The sequence below is a fragment of the Suncus etruscus genome, chromosome 1 (assembly GCF_024139225.1).
Source record: "Suncus etruscus isolate mSunEtr1 chromosome 1, mSunEtr1.pri.cur, whole genome shotgun sequence".
Taxonomy (NCBI): Eukaryota; Metazoa; Chordata; class Mammalia; order Eulipotyphla; family Soricidae; genus Suncus; species Suncus etruscus.
This window is the reverse complement of record NC_064848.1, coordinates 188,835,061-188,855,358: the sequence shown is the minus strand read 5'-3', so window position 1 is coordinate 188,855,358 and position 20,298 is coordinate 188,835,061. Positions and strand designations below refer to the sequence as shown.

The 20,298-nt window shown below is 45.0% G+C and overlaps 1 pseudogene; it reads right to left on the bottom strand.

The window, feature by feature from the left end:
- Positions 1 to 4,458: 4,458 nt before the first annotated feature.
- On the bottom strand, positions 4,459 to 5,472 carry LOC126000810 (dynein axonemal assembly factor 10-like; annotated as a pseudogene).
- Between the last annotated feature and the right edge of the window lie 14,826 nt (positions 5,473 to 20,298).

The window sequence follows — 20,298 nt, the reverse complement described above, 5'->3', positions numbered from 1 at the left end:
GAATAGTCTTGATAATATCTTTCAAGAACTTCGAATGAGTCTGGTAGTCAAAACTTCTTTTCTTGACCTCAGAAATCTTGTGTTCCTGATTCTACAGGCACAGATTCAACCTTCTCAAAGCTTAGAAACTTGACATGCTCACTACATTGATTAAGTTCATGATCTTGCTATTTTCAGCATTCCCCCCCCCCCCACAACACCCAGTGGTGCTCAGAGGTTACTGAATGGTTCTGTGCTCAAAAATAATTCTTGGCAGGCTTGAGGGATGTTATGGGATGCTAGGGATTGAACCTAGGTCAGCTACATGAAAGACAAGTGTTCTACCTATTGTGCTATAGCTTGGGCCCTGATCTTTCTATATTTTGGTGGTAGAGTCTACTGTACTATGGCTTCTTCCCCTTTGAACTCACTGTCTGACGGGGTGTGGTGGGAATAATTGACAGCACCGTGGCTGGGTACTGCAATCACCTGGCATTACCTTGCCTATCCCTGTGTCTGACATTTGGGCAGTAGATACCTGGGAGATGACCCTGTGTAGGCTCTGGGGGTATCTATCCTTATGCTGCCCTCCAACTACCATGGGGAATGACAAAGATCTCCTGAGACCAGACACTTAAGTAAGAAATAGACAGGTATTGGTAGAGAGGCCTTTGGATTGGTCCTCATATTCATTATTAGATGTCTCTCAATTGATTCCTTTAGTATATATGTTAAAAAGATGTTTCCCCATTCCCCATCTGGATTTTTCCTCTCCCCTTGCGGGTAGCCTTTGTTTTTTCCCAATAAAGGCTGCTATCGAGGCCTGGAGAAGCTGCTGCCATCTTGGCTCATGATTCCAAGTGGTGGAGCAACTAGCTTGTGTGTGAACAGCTTGCTGTGTGAGTTCTAGCCTGCTATTTCTTCCCAACTGTGTGTGGATTATTTCCTGTCTCAGAACTGGGGATTGTGGAATGCACACCCCACCATTTCACAGGTAGGAATGTGATTCTGTTCTAATGTACAGACTTGGGAATCATGTGTCATTTCTTTTATTGTTTTTTATCTTTTATTTCTTTTTTATTTTTGGCTATACCTGGTGGTGCTCAGGACTTACTCCTGGCTCAGTGCTCAGAGATTACTCCTGGTGGGCTCAGGAGACCAGATGGAATGTTAGGGAACAAAACTGGGTCAACTACTTGCAAAGCAAATGCCTTACCCACCATACTATTTCTCTGGTTCCTCTTTTCTTGGTCTTGTGGCCACACTCATTTGTGCTCAGGGCTTGTACTCTTGGCTCTGTCTCATGGATCACTCTGGAGATGCTCAGGGGACCATGCGAGGTGCTGGGGATTGGATCCAAATTACTGTGTATAGGGCAAGTTTACCTTATCTACTATACTATCTCTCCAGTCCCTCAGAGATTACTCTATGCAATGCTCAGGCATTGGTCATATGCAAAGCAAGTTCCTTAATCACTCTACTATTTCCCCAGCTTCTCTGTGTATCTGCTAGGAGGAATCCCCTCCTCATTTGCAATACCTGTAATTGAACCTGGGGTTTCTGCATGTAAAATATATATTACTGGGGCCCGGAGAGATAGCACAGCGGCGTTTGCCTTGCAAGCAGCCGATCCAGGACCAAAAGGTGGTTGGTTTGAATCCCGGTGTCCCATATGGTCCCCCGTGCCTGCCAGGAGCTATTTCTGAGCAGACAGCCAGGAGTAACCCCTGAGCACTGCCGGGTGTGGCCCAAAAACCAAAAAATATATATATATATATATATATATATATATATATATATATATATATATATATATATATATATATATATATATTACTGGCCCCTTGGGAACTCTACCAGCCCCGACTGATACCTTGGTTCAGTAACACCTTCATAGAGAATTTAGCCACACCTGCAGACTAGGGGCCCTTGCAGTGACTTGTTGAACTGCATTGACCCCAATATAGATTCCATCTCAACACGGAAGAGGTGTCAGTGTCACATAGAAGAACAGAATGTGCAATATCATGACTGATCTTTGGAAAACAATTGGTCTCTTATTGGCCAAACATCAGAAGTGCTAAGACAGAGTCAGCTTGGGAGTCTAAGTGACATGGAAGTGAGGAGAGCGCATACTGGAAAATATGGAGACAGAAGCTGAATGGGTTCTCCAGTCCCAGCATGGCTCTAGAAAATTCTGCACTACTGAGATATGTGATGCTTCCCCCCAGCACCCTAACAGCAGGGCAGCCTGACTCCTCTCAGGTTTTCTTCCTGTTCCTGATTGTTCCTTTCTTTAATATTCAATTTAATTTTTACTTCTTTTTTTTTTTTTTTTTTGGTTTTTGGGCCACACCCGGTGACGCTCAGGGGTTACTCCTGGCTATGCGCTCAGAAGTCGCTCCTGGCTTGGGGGACCATATGGGACGCCGGGGGATCGAACCGTGGTCCGTCTCCTAGGCTAGCGCAGGTAAGGCAGGCACCTTACCTCGAGCGCCACCGCCCGGCCCCTAATTTTTACTTCTATAGTTATGTGTAGAACACTTTTCTAGTAAATACTTTGGGACTTTCTTTGAAAGTTAATTTTCTCAATTGAATATTACAAACAAGAAACTTTCTAAAAATCTCCCAATACTTATGAGTCTATAGATTACAAATGCTACATGTGAATCTATCTTTTTTTGTTTGTTTTTGAGTCACACCCAGCAGTGCTCAGGGGTTACTCCTGGCTCTATGCTCAGAAATCGCTCCTGGCAGGCATGGGGGACCATATGGGATGCCGGAATTTGAACCAATGACCTTCTGGATGAAAGGCAAATGCCTTACCTCCATGCTATCTCTCTGGCCCCAGGTGAATCTATCTTGAGTGGAGGAGCTGGGGAGGAGAGGCTCAGTCCTAAAAAAAAAGTCAATACCTTTCAGCATACCTAAAAATATAGTGGAAATTAAAGAACCAAAGTGAATTAAAAAAGTATTTATTAAACACATAAAACAAATGAGCTGATGTTGTTGACTTTATTACAAGTGTTCAGTTAGAAAAGATCACAGCTTCCATAGATTTCAAAACAAAAATTTATTGATAAAATATATTATAAACTTTGACCAAAAATAAGGTCACAACCCCTATGTCCCCCACCCCACCATCTTGTACCTTTCAACATCAAAACAGTCAACAATCAAAAGTCTCACTAATTCAATTTCTGATTGATTTTTTTTGGGTGTGTGTAGCTGAGGGGTTTGGGCCACATCTGGAGGTCTTACTCCAGGTCTTACTCTTAGTGCTGCAGTCAGGGTTCACTCCTAGTGGGACTTGGGAGGCCATATGAAATTCTGGGAATAAAATCCAAGACAGGCATATGCAAGGCAAGTGCCTTACCTAGCATACTATTTCTGGTTTCCAATTACTGGTTTTTTTTTTGGTGCCACACCCAGTGGTTCTCAGGGGACCATATGTGGTGCTGGGGTTTGAACCCACTTTAGCTGAATGAAAGGCAAGTGCCCTTTCTGCTGTATTACTCCTCCAGTCCAATTCCTGTTTTTGTTTTTGTTTTTATTTTTGTTTTTGGGTCACACCCGGCAGCTCTCAGGGGTTACTCCTGGATCTACGCTCAGAAATTGCTCCTGGCAGGCTCGGGGGACCATATGGGATGCCGGGATTAGAACCACTGACCTTCTGCATGAAAGGCAAATGCCTTACCTCCATGCTCTCTCTCCTGCCCCTCATTTCCTGTTTTTTAAGTGAAAAACCAGATCTTTGTAAATCACAGCATGACAGATCCAGTTTGACCACACTCCATGTGGGTAAAGTTCTCCGAAAAAACTTGCTGACACTGAAATCTCTCAACATATACTTACAAAGGTTAATTTATAGTAGTTTTACCAAGGCAAACAATTTAAAGTTAAATGCAGTGACCCCCTACCCCAACACTGGAAACAGTAAAATGCAACAAGTGTAAAAATAAATGTGGAACTTTGGGGCCACATTTAAAACTATAGATCTTTTAGTAGAAAAGTTGGGTGTTGAGCTGGTGCAGAGGCACCAGCTGTGTATACAGTAGTGCCTGTCCATCATGGGAATATAGAGCCCAGTATACATATGTCAATGGACAATTCTTTTTTTTTTTTTTTTTTTTTTTTTTTTGGTTTTTGGGCCACACCCGGCAGTGCTCAGGGCTTACTCCTGAGCTGCTCAGAAATACTGTCTGCTCAGAAATAGCTCCTGGCAGGCACGAGGGACCATATGGGACACTGGGATTCGAACCAACCACCTTTGGTCCTAGATCGGCTGCTTGCAAGGCAAACACCACTGTGCTATCTCTCCGGGCCCAATGGCCAATTCTAAGGTCCACATCTGGGGCCTTTTTCCAACAGTCAAAAATTTAACTTCATTCATTGGGTCTGAACATTTGAGAACATACCCTAAATCAGTGCTTCTCAATTATTTTCTGTCATGCCCCCCGAGGAAGAAGAAAACATTTTTCACATCCTTCTATCTGGACTTTAGTCCAAGTTTGATATAGGCTAGGTAGACAATGTAACACTGCAGAAGCTGCAATGCCCATCTCTACTTTCTGAAAGCATTTTTTGGATTTCTGAGCAGTGTGTATTCTTACGTCCAGATGTGATGGTGCCACTCCCTCCAGCTGTCAGAAAGATCTCTCTGTTCTGGGGCAGGTGTTGAACCTGACACACTGATTTTAGGAGGTTTTCTGAAACAGAAGCAAAACCTTCGGTTGGATGCTGTTTTCTCATGTGAAAAACATGAAACTTCCCTTGCAGAGATGTAGCTACTAACTTATTTCATACAACTTTTCTGTCAAACTACAAGCTACATACATTTTTTTATATTTGTTTCCTATCATAATGAAATATTTCTGAGGGCAAACAGTTTAATATCCCCAATATCATAGTCAGTACAAACAACACATTGACAAATGCCATAGTCCAACAGTCTTTTGTTTTCTCCCTAAACAGGTTTCATATTAGCAATGGGTATTTTGCCTTCACAGTTCCATCTCAGTTGCCAGTCACAATTTCAGGTGTTCCTTCTTCAATTTCTAGCCCACCTACACCACCTATACAACTTATAATTTCTTTGTGGCTTTTGACTGAATATACTGGGGTCACTAGAATTTCCAAATTCTATATATGAAGGTTCACAACATCCATAGTAGCTAAATATCTCTGCTGTAAAGATGCTGTACCAAGTGTTCCATATTTAATGGATCTGGCATTTTCAATAGTCAACCACCATGTAATTGAGGCTTTTCTTCACATGAGAGACAATATGAGATAATTTGATGCTTTTGAAGCCAATACCATTCAGTAGATTTCACCACCACCCTAGTACACACAAACCCTGGTTGTTCCTTAATACAATCACTTTGCTTCTTATCCCTATTTGAGGAATTATTCATCTTGAGTCTGTAGCTTCTCAGAAGAGACCCTAGAAACTTACTTTCCCAATTTTTCTTGAGGCCAGGGTGTGGACATGTGGAGTGGCAGCCAGTTACACAAGCCCTGGCCTTGGGTGGAAAGGAAATGCTGAGTAGACTCTTCTATGGCAGGAACTGGGTTGGGGCAGAGTCAGAGTTTATGAAAATGGCAGTAGAAGTGGCTCTGGAATAGGCATCATTGGTCTCATGATTGGCCTGTGGTGCTTGAATTCACTTTCTAGCCCTTCTTACTTGTCTCCTTCCAGTATGAGATTGGGGTGGGGTTACTGAAAACTAAAACACTCTCATCACTGAATTGAATCCACAGTGATCAGTCCCCATCTATAAAATCACCCCATGCCCTGTATTTCCAACTCCAGGTGAAGGAGTCTGAATCAGGGTTGTGTACGAAATAATTCAAACCAGGGTCAAACACATGTAGTCTGGCAGTCTTCTACCTAGTATGGAAAGTAAGCTGCTTGCCAGAACTGCCGTTTTTATTGAGTATAGAGACCACCCCTGGGTGGAACAGTAAGGACAGGTCGCTCAGGCTCTCCTGAACCAATCCTATCCAGGTTTACAAGTAAGACAATATCTGTTTGGAGACAAATCTAAATTGTAAACAAACATACAAAGGAACCAAGGTAAAATAAGGTTTTAGGTAAATTAAGGTGCAACCTAACACCCATCCTTGAGTTGCCAAGGGATTTTCCAAATGTCACCATGTTAACAACAAAGAATAACTTTATTTTTCCTTTCACTGACTCAGGAATTGTCAAAGGTTTCCATTCTATGCCAGAAAAGAGTTGAAAACCAAGTACTAGTTTTTCACTATGATTCACAAGATTACAACATTTGATCCTTTTTCTGGGTCAAATTTTCAGTTGTAACCAACCAATAGCAGTTACTCTGATATTTTATTTACTTACATTTTGCCTTTTTTTTTTTTTTCTTCCATACTCAATGGCATTTGGTGTTGCTCCTGAAAGTGTTTGAAGATGGACCATGTGATGCTGGAATGGAATCTGGACTTTCTGCATTTGCTCAATCCACTGAGCTCTCTCTCTGGCCCTCCTCTGGCCATTTCAAAAGTAAGGAGTTTATAAGAGTGCCAGATTACTCAGAGCTAGAGAGAGAGAGAGAGAGAGAGAGAGAAAAGAGCTAGGCTGAACTTGGAATTTCTAATAGAAGACACAGCAGATTGTATCTACCTTTTCTGCCAAGACCAGGAAATTGCCAAGTCAGTCTGTGGTCACTGAATCATTAGCTTAGATTTCAGAACCACACTGTCTCTTCCCCAGGCTAACCAGCTAGATATCCCATCTCCTTCCTTTCTAAATTGTCTCAGTAGAGATGTCCAGAATGGGGGAGCCTAAACCATATGGTCCATCTAAGCCGCAAAGGCGGCTGGGAAGTGTAGTTTTGGCATTTACCTGGGACAGAATAGCAGAATAGCAACCAAAATGATAGATAAAACACATTTCTATAAGCTTTTAATCTGAATGGTGTTTCAAGTGTGGGTCTACATTTTCAGAGAAAGCCACAGTCATGAGCAGAGAGCCAGGATTTTTTCCTTTTCTGGTTTTTGGGTCACGCCTGGCCTTGCTCAGGGGTTACTCCTGGCTCTATGCTCAGAAGTCACTCCTGGCAGGCTCAGGGGACCATATGGGATGCTGGGATTCAAACCACTGACCTTCTGCATGCAAGGTAAACGTTTTACCTCCATGCTATCTCTCTGGCTTTAAGAGTCAGGATTTAGGGATCCTTTAAGGACTAGGAGTTTCCCTTCTTTCTTCCAGCTTCCAGGTCCTTCTCCCACAAGCTATTATTGGTATGATATTTATATTTTAAAACTATCATTTTAGCTTAGTGTTATTTGTTGTTGTCTAGGACGATGAGTGGGAGACACTGTGTGGGTTCTTCCTCAGGACTCTTACCATCCCTGTCTCACACAGCAATTCTGGGTCTGTGGAAGCGATTCTCTTCTAGAAATCAATATCTAGTATTCTTTACTGTGAGACTTCAGACTGGTCTTGTCTTGATATACTCCTTTCTCTTGAGGTGTGTGTAGGGGAGACCCAAAGTAGAAAGTATGGAAGATAGACTTGCTCACGGAATTCCAGATCCTTCTGGTGAGTTCCTGTAGGCCATCTCAAGACTGCTTTCCCAGATACTTTTCCAGTGCTGGCTCAGCAGCCACTTCTGGGGTGCAGGATGGAGTGGAGAGAGATTGGGAGGGGGCAGGTAGGGTTGCTAAAGGAAAGTAAAGGAAATTCTGGAGTTGTCACTTCTGACAGAAACTGGGTTGGGGCAGAGTCAGAGTTTATGAAAATGGCAGTAGAAGTGGCTCTGGAATAGGCATCACTGACCTCACTTCTGGCCATAGCTTCCCGGGTCCCTAGATTTCTGAGCAAGGCTAGCTAGGAGTTATTTGGAGGTTGGTTTGGGGTGTTAATATCATTTTATTTCTCCAGCCTTCTATTACTTTTGTAAGTAGCCAATGCTTGGTATTAATGCTAAGGTATTAAAGAACTTAGAAGTTCTTTCTGTTTAAAAGAAATTTTGATAATTGGGGCAGGAGAGACAGTGCATAGGGAACAGGTAGTACAGCCTTGCATGTGGCTGCTGAGCTGAGTTTAATCCCCAGCATCCCATATAGTCCCCCAAGCAGCACCAGGAGTATATCCTGAATGTAGAGACTGGTGTACCGGCAGGTATGGCCCTAAAACTGAAACTAAAACTAAAACAAACAAACAAAAATGTAATAATTGCTTCTGGGAGTGAAAACAGCTCCACTGACCAGGATTTGACTGGTTGTCTAGATGTTTCAGTCAAGAGACTCCTGTGTACTGTCAGACCCTTACTGGGGAGCCCCCTGCTCTCATCCATAGGGACAGCACCCCCCACCCTGAAAGTAGGGGTTTCATTGGTCATGACCACCGAATCTTCTCTGCTAACCTCACAGTGGCTGTGTAGGGCTATGGCAGCCTTCCTGTGAGTCATGAAAGTTATTTCCCACCACTACCAATGGCAAACAAGGGGAAAACAAGGCTTAGAGGAGCTGCCTACTTCATCCTCTTGGGCCACTGAGATCTGTTAGGATTAGGGAAGAGTCCATCAGCAGAGCCTTGAAACCTCTTCTTAGGGTTTCCTGTGAGACCCTGTCCCAGCTATTTTTGGAGTTGGGCCTCAGTTTCCTCAAGGGAGATCCTCAGTGTGAATGCATCTGTGAGTGTGTGAATGGAGATGCTGTAGGGGAATGATTGTATTAGGACTCCGAATTTTGGAAATCAGGACTCATATCTCCAAGTCTTCTCTGCCCCTGAGAGAAAATTCTTGCATTCATACTTGCTATTCTCAGTCCCCTTAACCCTAGGAACAAATGTTATTCCATTTTGCTGGCCCCAAACATGAATAAAGCCAAATCTCATCTCATCTTTCACTCCCTTTGGGAGAGAGGGCGCTGGGACTTTCCAAGGGAGCATCTGCCAAGCTTGGTGGGAATGTCCAATAAATGAAGGGCATATTCAAAGCAATTAAATAAACAAAAAATTCACAGCCCTAGTTACATTTGAGGTGCAAAGTGCATGTGTTTATAGGGGGCATTTGTGATGTGTATGTCTGTGTGTTTATGCATATATAAGAGGTTTCCATAGTGTGGGGGGGGTCTATATGATTATTTGAGAATGTGTAACATGTATGGGGCAATGTATATAAAATGTGTGTGCATGTGGTGTGTGTGTGTGTGTGTGTGTGTGTGTGTGTTTGTGTGTGTGTTGGCTTAAAAAGTCCTTTCCATAATTCTCCTAAATACAGACTATCCTAAACTCTTGGGGTCTCTGGGTTATTCAGCACTTGAACTTCCTGCAGAAATTGATAAACATCGGGGCCGGAGAGATAGCATGGAGGTAAGACGTTTGCCTTTCATGCAGGAGGTCATCGGTTCGAATCCCCGCATCCCATATGGTCCCCCATGCCTGCCAGGAGCAATTTCTGAGCCTGGAGCCAGGAATAATCTCTGAGCACTGCCGGGTGTGATCCAAAAACAAAACCAAAACAAAATAAAACAAAAAAAGAAATTGGGGCCCGGAGAGATAGCACAATGGTGTTTGCCTTGCAAGCAGCCGATCCAGGACCAAAGGTGGTTGGTTTGAATCCCGGTGTCCCATATGGTCCTCCGTGCCTGCCAGGAGCTATTTCTGAGCAGACAGCCAGGAGTAACCCCTGAGCATCACCGGGTGTGGCCCAAAAACAAAAACAAAAACAACAAAAAAAAGAAATTGATAAACATTAAAATCATCCCCTCCATAAAGACCCTTAAAACATTTGTGATCAAATCCAACAGGAATGTAGAACTAAAGAGGCAATTTACTTTTTGGCATTTTAGGCCTTTGTTTTCTTGGGGTACTTTATGACTTTTTGAGGGGAGATTCCAGCACCCACTTTATACTGTGGAGAAACACTGGTGGTACCTGCAGTACACAGGTAATACCTGCAGGGTATTAAGCACCCACCAACTCTTACTTAGAAGGAGGGAACTTCCCAGGAGGAGAGGCATGATTATCTCAGATTTTCTGAGAAACTACCATCTTCTTTTTGAACATGGAGAGGAACATAGAACAATTATCTACTCTGGTCTTCGAGAGGGAAAAGGAGGGGAGAGAGGAGGGAAGTTTCCTGCCTCAATGACTCTGTCCAGGTCCCTTTCCCCCTTCATTCCAACAACTAGCCAGGCTAGCTTTGTGTGGTCCTAGCTGACATCAGTGCCCTTTGGTTCCCCAGGTCTTCAGACTTCCTTGTGTAGCTGCACCTTGTGTTGATGTCGCCTCTCTTCCTTCATTCGTAGAAGTTCCAGAGCTGGATTTCTAAGGTCACAGATGCAGAACTGAGACACTCCCTGGGGGAAAACTTCTTGGTCTTAGGTGCCTTAGATTTACTGTCAAACTAACTCCCAGCCACACTAACTCCCAACCGTGCTGCGTGTGAGAGCAAGTTTATAGCTCCAACACCCAGACCTGTTCAATGACTTGCCCCAGGTTATGGAGTCTGTAAGTGGCAGGCAGAGCCTGGATCAAGACTGTGGCCAGTGGGCCCCCTTGTGGCAGGAAGGAATCTTATTGCCTTTTTAGTCACTTAGATGGCATGTGGGCAGGTAAGAACTTGCTCGTCTGACTTCCTGCTGGTGAACATCAGCTTTTTGATCTAGGATTCTAAACCCAGTAATCTAAAAGGAAACTATTTCCAAAGTTTTCTCTTTCTCATGGGCCTTTCCTGTCAGTCTATGGGATCTCAGGATTTCACATCTCCCCCACCCCCCAGGGGAGAGATATACTAGTTTTTCTCCACCCCGCTCCCCTCTCCTCATTTCCTTTCCTGGATTTCTTGGTTATGTCAGAGATGCTCTGGATTTTTTTTTTTTTTTTGATGCTCTGGATTTTTAAATGGGGAGTTTGGAGAGCCAAGAAAGGCAATGGAAATGATCATGGTCATCCAGACCCCAGGAGACACAGTGGCTCTGTTGAATCTAAGAAGGAAGGCAAACTAGATCAGTTGCCCCCAAATTGCTCCTAACTGTGTGGTTATATACTTGTGTGGTTATATACTTCCCAGAGGTCCATGCAGCTGATAGATGATCTGGGAGTACATGACCTCTGTTCTCACTAACCTCACCAGGGCTCACATGAGAACCAGGCCCCAAGTAGTGGTGGAATAAAGGTTGTGATGGGGAGAAAAGCAGGGGAGAGATCTTGGAGCAGGGATGGGGTCTTGAGACCTGTCGGGGGAGGATGAAGGAGACACAGGTTGGAATGGATACGGTAGAGACATTGTGGGTGATGGAATGGATCGGGGTGGAATGACACCCATAGACCCCTGGAGGTCAGAGTCAGTCTGGCACATTTAGGGAACCATAAGACTAGAGGCTGGGGAGATAGTACAGCAGGGGTGGGGGGCAGTGTTCATATTCATATGTGTGGGACCTTGGCTCCATTCCTGGCACTGCAGGGCCTTTAAGAATACCAATAGATATAGCCCTGAAGGCCTCAGGCTTCTCTGGGAAATATTTTTGGTAGTCCCTGGCACCTCAGGGCCAGAGCAGTACCACATTTTTGAATTCTGGCCCTCAACTATTTTGATTATTTGGCCACCTGGATGGCTCGGTGTAGAATAAAAGCCTTTTGGATGGGCTTGGATGGTGGTAGATGGTGAGATGAGGCCTTTTTCTTCCAGCCCAGGCCACGTGTATCCAACCCCCTCCAGCAGTTGGGGCTGCTTGTTCAGGATATTGTCAGGGAGAAAACTCATAGGCAGTCAGGCTTCTGGAGATAGCATCTTTATTTAGCCCTGGCCAACATGAGTGGCCTATCATCTTAAACCTATTTAAGCATCCTCTCCTCAGATTGCCCTGTGTCTTAGCTTCTTTCAACCGTCTCTCCTTCTCCCAAATCTTCTCTTCCTTTCCTGCTCCTTTAGGCAAACCTTTTGAGACCTCCTCAAGACCCCTCCCAGAAATGGGCAGGTCTTACCCTAAGGTAAAGTTATGTAGAAGATGGGGGTGGGGTGACACTTGGGTCTTCTGAGCACTGTTTGGGAGCATGCCCCAACCCAACCCAATCAAGACCATGTGGATATCTGTGAGCAAGAAAGTCTCAAGTGTTGAAGCTGAAGTGGAAGTGGCTGGGTCTGGAGCATTCTGAAAGCCATACATGGGTCCTATGTTTGCTAGATATGGAAACCATGACTCCATCTTTCCAGGTCCCCAGGCTGCCTTCAGGCCTCTGCAAGAATCATACTTTCTGTTTATGCAGGTAGAGGGATGCTTGTGGAGGTCTCTCTCCCAAGACCCTTTCCTAGAGAGTCTCCTCCCACTGAAGGAAACAAATTTAGAGAGAGGCTCAGGAGATACCTACAGGCCTCAGCTTATGGGACTTTGCAATACTGGTAGGACCATTCTCATTAACCTGTCCCCAAATTCCACCTCAATACAACACTAATTTTGGGGAATTGTCCTGTTTGGGGAAGGTGTTCCGTGGAAGGGTCATTCTGCCATGCCAGCAGATCCAGTAGCAGGAGGTAACTTCAATCTGCATCAATTTTCTTCTTCCTCCACAGCGTGGCAGCAACGCCTCCTGGTGGCCACTCTGCACAAAAGGAATGGCGCCCTTGCTAGACCAGGGCTGCAGCTCTTTTAAACCAATTCTTTTTTTTTTCATTTAATTTTTCTTTTACGATTCAAATGTAGGCATAGTGGTTCAAACACTTTTTAATACGAGTGTTTTAGACTTACAATGTTCCTATTCCATGCCCACAAGGGTCAGTGTCCTCCCTTCCCCATTGGCAAAATTAATATTACTTTTAATTTTATTGGGGCTGTAGCAATAGTATACTGGGGAGGCCTTGCACCTTAGTCGACCTGTGTTTGATCTCCTGCATCCCAGGTGAACAGACACAGAAAATAGGTATATAAAGTGAACATTTACTGATTATAAAGCAATTATTCTAAAATGTATTTTTTAAAAATCTTTTCCAGGCCCTACATTCAGGGACGAAACCCCCCACCCCCAATTTAAGAAACTCAGAGACAGGCTACAGATTAGGGCTGAGAAAGGAGACACTTTCCCTCAAAGAGTCTCCTCTATACTTTGTTGGCCTGAGAGAGAAAGACACACACCCACCCTCACTCAGCTCAAACCCAGGCCTTGGACTCTGAGCTCTCCTGAAGCTCTGTCTCTCGATCCACTCTTAGCTCATATTGCTGTGAGGGGGGCCAGGGGTCAGAGTGTAGGGCCCGCCTGTGTCCAGACTATCCCTTTCAGCCTTTCCTCCCCTCTCAAAATCAAGGACCATGTGGGGAGCCTGGATCAGGGTAGTGAATCCCTATATGACCTCCAGGGGACGCTGTGTCACTGAGTTGGAGGGAACCTGGGCGTTTCCTGCAAAGGCTCTGAGTTTAGGGTGCTGAGAACAATGATAGCAGCAGGCACTTACTGTTCTCTCTCTCTCTCTACCCCCTCCCTCTTTTTCCCTCTCTCTCCCCCCATTCTCCCCCCCCCCCATGCACACCAGCTGGGAACTCGCAGGGGCAGGCCATGTGACAGTTGCCCGTCCTGCTGGGAGTTATGAGTGATCTTAAGTGGACACCACCACTTCCTTTCTTGGCAGAGATGCCAGGCCTCTCTCTGATGGACTTTGCAAGCACCTGACCGCACATATTCTATATTCTCCTATGGTTGGTTCAGAAAGGGGCACACAAGCTTGCATACCCTGTTCCATGGTGGAGAAACAGTTTCAGAGAGTGTTAGAGTTTCACTTCAATTCTCCGTTGCTGGAAGATAGAGCCCAGTTTGGAGTGGGGTAAATGGAAGGTGCACTGTAATGAAAGGTGTCAGCATCCTGGCCTGCTCCAGTGGCCTCAGAGAGGTCATGAGCCATTGCTTCAGTCCTTTCATCTCGAAACTGGTGGTGGTTCCCTCCCTTGCAAGGCTGTTCTAAAAAAATGTCTGGAATGGATGTATAGAGGGCTCAGGGCAAAGCGTAAGCTGCAGAGCATCTGCCTGGTATGTGGAAGATCTGAGTTTGCTTCTCAACCTTGTGTGTGGTCACTTCTTCCCAGCACCTCTGGGTATGGCCTTGGTGGCCTCTGAGCACCACTGGGTTGGGAATTGCTGGGAGTGTCCCCAGTCCTCTCAGTCTCATTGGGTGTGGCTGTGTTTAAAATAAGGGTGATAAAGAAACTTAATAAGGCTGGAGAGATAGGAGAGCAGGAAGAGTGATTGCTTTGCATACATATGGCCTGGGTTCAATCTTCATATGGTCTCCCCCAGCCCATCAGGAGTGATCCCAGAGATCAGAGTCAGGAGTTAAGCCCTGAGTACTTCATGCTGCAAGAAAAAAAAAAAAGGAAAAGAAAAAGAAAGAAGGAAATAAAGAAAGGAATGAAAGAAAAAAGAAAAGAAAGGAAGAAAAAATAGATAAAGAAAAGAGAAAGACCTAATGAATGAGAAAAGACAATGGGTGGGAGGTTCGTGCAAGTAGTGAGTGAATTTGGGTTAGGGTCTGGGGCTTTGACTGTGGCCCTGAGCTGTCCTGGAACATGGGGTGGTGACAACTTGCCTTGTCCAGGAGAGGAAACCAGCTCTGGCCAGCTCTGGCAGGGTCATAGTCAGGCCAGGTAGGCGGGAGACATGAGTCATTTGGTAGCTCAGGGCAAAGGGGAAAGCCCGCCCAGCCCGTAGCACCCTGTATTGCAGGGAGGGTAAGGAGGCAGCTGGGCAGGAAGGAAGGACTGGCATACCCCAGCCTGTGGTGCCACCCTCACATCCCCTCTCCATGCCCACCCACTTCCCTGTCCAGAAGAAATCTGCAGTTGGGGAGAGAGGTGCCCTGGAGCCTCTCGATGTGTGGCCTGTGTGTGATGTGGGGTTCAGTCCTGGGGAGAGTTGAATAGAGGATCTGGGGGTTCTGCTGGCACCTGTCAAGTGCCTGTGAAAGGTGTGGTTTGGAGGAACAGGCTGGGGAGTTGAGAGGGTAGTGCCAAGGACTCGGATTAGGGGACAGATTGTTCCAGAAGGCTGGAACCCAGGTGCATTCTGCTCAGCCTGTGCTCCTCAGCTGTAGTCGGGCACAAATGGTTTTTGGGGAGGGGGAATGGGGCCACAGCCAGCAGGCACCCCTGCCTCCTCCCACTGTGTCCCCTGCAGACTGTGCAGAACTGGCCTCCTCCCCTGATGAATGAAGCACAGGCCTGGGTCACCCCACAACTTCCCTGGCCCTTGGACTTTAAATCCCTTCCAGAATCATCAGTGGTTTTTTCTCCCCTGCAGTTCGGCAGGAGATGCCGTACAGATTAGGGCAACACCAACAATGGCTCCCGCACGCAACAGTTACTGTGCATGGGCCCCATAAATCCTTTGAGTTCGGGGCTAGCCCAGACCTCTTTCAGGGATAAGACACCAGGACTTGCAGAGGGTAAGTGATGGGACTTAAATAACACAGGAAACCCTGGCATGAGCAGAGTAGAGCAGAGCAGAGCAGAGCAGAGCACCTCTCTTGCAGGCATGAGGCCACAAGCTCTGTCCTCGGGTACCTTCATTTTTATGTGCGATCTCAGGCACTCTAGATAAATGCTGCTACTACATGGCAAAGGGAGGGAAGAAGGGGAAGTACACTCAACCCTAAACGCAGGATAAAGTTAGGGTTTAGGTGGGGGGCTCAGATAGTGGGCACATGGGAGAATGTGTCAGCTTCCATTCCTGGCTCTACATATTGCCCCAAGTCCTACTGGGTGTGATCCTATTAAAAATAAAATAAAAGTACTTGTGAATTCAGCCCAGGCGGCAGCTGTCTGGGGGAAGCGGAAACCTGGGGCAGGTAAATAATCAGTTTATAAGGTGAGGCTTGTTCAAAGGCCAAACCTGCCTGAGACCTTGGGACATGTCAGGACCATTGGCTTTAAATGTGACTGGTCTCTGTGATGGCTGGTCTCATGACCTGCTTCCTCTGCTTAAGGGACAGGGCATATATGGGCTATGCAGTGGTGGGGGAGGTAGGAGTATCTCCCTTCACTGCAAGTGCACCTAGCACAGTTCAGAGCACAGCCCAGCAGATGGGCAGGTGACCAAGGAACAGATGGTGCTCCCTGGGCTGGCTCTGGGCAGAGCTGGGAACTACAGCTGGAGGTGCCCACTGTAATCATCAGTGCCAGGGGATCTCAGTCTCAGTGCCAGGCCCAGAGTTGGACTTCTGGCCAGTTCAAATAGAAGGAGCTGGAAGCCCAAGTATTTTCTTCTTTTCTCTTATTTTATTATTATTATTTTTTTAGGCTATACCCAATGGTGTTAAAAGGCTACTTATGGCTCTATTCTGGGCCTTCTCTCTCCAGCTCTCTTTCATTTTTATAAAGGATCTCTTAGAGAAATAAGAGAGAGAATGAGCAAGTGAGTAAGCATTTCAAGAGAGGAAATGTGCTATAAAAGGAATGAATTACACATCTCAATCCGAGATAAGGGCAAATCCCCCAAATGAAATATGTGCTTTCTTCTTACAAATAGACTACCTATAATTTTTAGAAGAGGTAACACATTGCAAATACAGGATGCAATAAAAAAGCACTCATTTTTTTTAAAAAAAATCACATTTTACAGGCATATAAAAGGTTTTTTCTTTTATATACTGGCCCGACTGTCACTTCCGTGTGTGTCTTTCCATCAGAATCAAACACAGGTGTGTCTGTGGTTCCCCAGAGTAAGCAGATCAAGGTACGAGCCATACGTGAGGCTTCTAACCTTGTTTTAAAAAAATATGTTCTGAATTTTCTGGTTGTGCTACTAGTTCATAATGATCTGGTCTTCATGACAGATCACTCAGTACTTTTTTTCTTTTCCTCCCCTCCCCACCTTCACATGGTATTTCTGTTCGACAGTCTCAAATGATGGATAATTGGGTGATTCCTCTGAGGTGGCCACAACCCAGAACCTCACGCCACTTTGCCCTGTGCCACAGTATGATTACAAGATACACAAACTAGGGGCTGGAGAAACAGCACAGTGGGTAGCATGTTTGCCTTGCATGCGGCCGATCTGGGTTCAATCCTCAGCATCCTATATGTTTCCCCGAGCCTGCCAGGAGTGATTCCTGAGTGCGGAGCCAGGAATAACTCCTGAGCACAGCTGAGTATGGCCTAACAAACATACAAACAAACAAACAAAAAAGATAGACAAACTGTAAGTGAAACTGAGGGCTCTGGATGTAATAGTTACCCCCCTGTGGTTATACCATGGGCTGTCGTGCCACAGAGACGGCAAACTTGTGGCATCAGGCAACAGTTGTGCCTCTGGAGATTGTACTGGGGGATAGAATTGTGACCCCACAAGAAGTTACATTGCTACACTCCCAAGTCCTGGTATTTAAATTGTACGTGTTGTTTTGAATTACTTCTGGTTTAGTGTTTTGGGAACGATATGGTGCTGGGGATCAAGCCTGGGGCTTATGCATGTAAAAGATATATCCAGTCCTTTTGAGCTATCTCCCTGGTTCCTATATTTAAAAGTTGGTTTTAAGAAAAAATTAAAGACATGATTGTAATAATTCCAGAGACAATAGAGTTAAGGGCTGGAAGGGCCAAAAGGACCGGCTCACAATTTGAAGCTCACCACAAAGAGTGGTGAACGCTGTTAGGGAAAAACTACACTAAAAACTAGCATGACGGGCCCGGAGAGATAGCACAGCGGCGTTTGCCTTGCAAGCAGCTGATCCAGGACCAAAGGTGGTTGGTTCGAATCCCGGTGTCCCATATGGTCCCCCGTGCCTGCCAGGAGCTATTTCTGAGCAGACAGCCAGGAGTAGCCCCTGAGCACCGCCGGGTGTGGCCCAAAAACAAAAACAAAACAAAACAAAAAAAAAACAAAAAACTAGCATGACAATGTTAAGAATGAGAGAAGTAGAATGCCTGTGGTGAATACAGGCAAGGGTGTGGGAGGAGGGGGGCAATGGCGGTGGGAATGTTGCACTGGTGAAGGGGGTATTCTGTTTATGACTGAACCCAACTACAAACATACTTGTAATCATGGTGTTTAAATAAAGATTTTATAAAAAAAAGTTGGAAAAATTGGGCATCACTATTGAGTTGATACTGATTGTTTTTAATCACTGGCAGGAACGTGTAGAAAGTCCCCAAAACTTTTAATAACAGTTATGTTTACCATATGCTCAGGGGTTACTCCTGGCTCTGTGCTCAGAAATCGCTCCTGGCAGGCTCAGGGAACCAAATGGGATACCGGGATTCGAACCACCGCCCTTCTGCATGCAAGGCAAACGCCTTACCTCCATGCTATCTCTCTGGCCCCATGTTTACTACTCTTACTATTTACCACTCTGACATGTTTTGAAAAAATGTCTGATGGTTCCCGGAGAGATGTTATAGAAGTCAAAGTGTAGTATTGCATGCAGCTGACTGCTTATGGTCCTCCAAGCACTGCCAGGGGTCACTCCTGAGCACAGAGCCAGGAATAGCCTCTGACCACTACTGGGTGTTTCCTCCTCCACCAAAAAAAAAAAAAAAGTTCCACTGAGGCTGGAGAGATAGTACAGGAGGTACTTTAATGTAGTTGATCCTAGTTTGATCTCCAATACCATATTTGATCTTCTGAGCCCCAGGAGTAATCTCTGAGCTCTTCTAGATGTGCCCTAATCCCTCCCCACCGATAATAAAAATAAAAAAAATCTTGATAGCAATTTAATGCTGCTTTCCTTTTATTGGGAGTAAGGTTAATCATTTTCATAGATTCCATAGGTTTAACTGCAACTTGTATCTTCTTGAAAGGGCCTGCTCAGAATCTTAGTTTTTGGTCTTTTCCCCCACTGCCCCTTTCCTCCTAGTTATTTGAAGGAATTTCTTAGTTTGGAGGAAACATTCCTGTGACATGAGGAAATTAGTCTTTGTTCCATGATACTGGCTTCAATATATTTTCCACTCTATTGTTCCCACAGGTTCTATTATGAAAGGCTTATCACTCTTCTCCTTTGATTCTCATTATTTGAAACTTGCCTTATCTTCTGGGGTAATTATTCTTCACTATCCCAGGAACTTTTCCTCCCACAATCTGATTGAGAGATTGTACCTTCCCTGAAGGAGGAGAGATTGACGGTCCATTTGTGACTGTGGTAATGACACAGCACAGAGGCTCTGCATTTCTACACAGCTGGCATTGGAGGCCCAGACAGGCTATGTTGGGACCTATCTCTCTGAGTAGGTTCTGACGGTTAACTGCCCGGGGAGACAGAGGTTACTTCTCCCTCTTGATTAGAGGTGTTTTTTTCTGTTTTGGCCACACCTGGTGGTGCTAGGAGTTGCTCGTGATGGCATGTGCTCAGGATCTGCAGTGCTGGCTACATGCATGCAAACATTTAATTCATTCCTTTGAGTTCTTTCTGGCTCTTTTATTTATTTTTGTTTTGTTTTTGAACCACACCCAGTGATACTCAGGGGTTACTCCTGGCTATACGCTCAGAAATCACTCCTGGCTTGGGGGACTGGGTATGTGGGGGTACCTAGGTCAGCGCATACAAGGCAAATGCTCCACCACTTGTGCTACCTTTCCAGCCCCTCTTTTATTTCTTCATTTATTATTATGTATTTTGGTGATGCTCCCTCACTCTCCAAATATAAATCACACAGGTTTGTTGACAGTTTGTTAAAAAACGATTTGGTGTGTGTGTGTGTGTGTGTGTGTGTGTGTGTGTGTGTGTGTGTGTGTACGAAGCAATAAAACAGTACATGACCAACCCTCCACCCACCGGTTCTTCAGCATCCCATATGATCACCTGAGCACCTCCAGGAGTGATCCCTGAGTAGAATAAGCAGAGCAGAAGTAAGTAACCTTGAACATAATCAGATGTGACCTCAAAACAAAACAAAAATAAAAAAGATAAAAGATTTGTTGAGATTAGTACTAGAACGTTATATACCTAAAACTCAACTATTAATAATTGTGTATCTCATGGTTCTTTAAGTAAAATAATTTTAAAGAAAAGATATCATTTTTTTTTTAGGTGTAATTGATGCAAGTCCAGCAAGTCCATATGGTTTCCAGGGAGAAGATTTGCATTGTCCCCTATGGTATCTGGGAGAAGCCAGAAGAATCAGCCTATGGCACATGAACTATTTGTTGTGCCGAAACAGCAAGGTCTGAATCTCAGCTCTTTCTCTAGTCCAAAAAAATGTAACTGCCTACTTGAGAAATTGTGAAGTTCATAGCTCAGACCATTCAGTACCTGGCAGGCAGGGAACTGTGCACAGGTAGAGCTGGGATGGCTGAGTGCAAGGTCACTCAGATGGAAAGCAGTAAAATTAGTGAAGTCTGGAACTCGGTAACTCTTGTTTGTCACC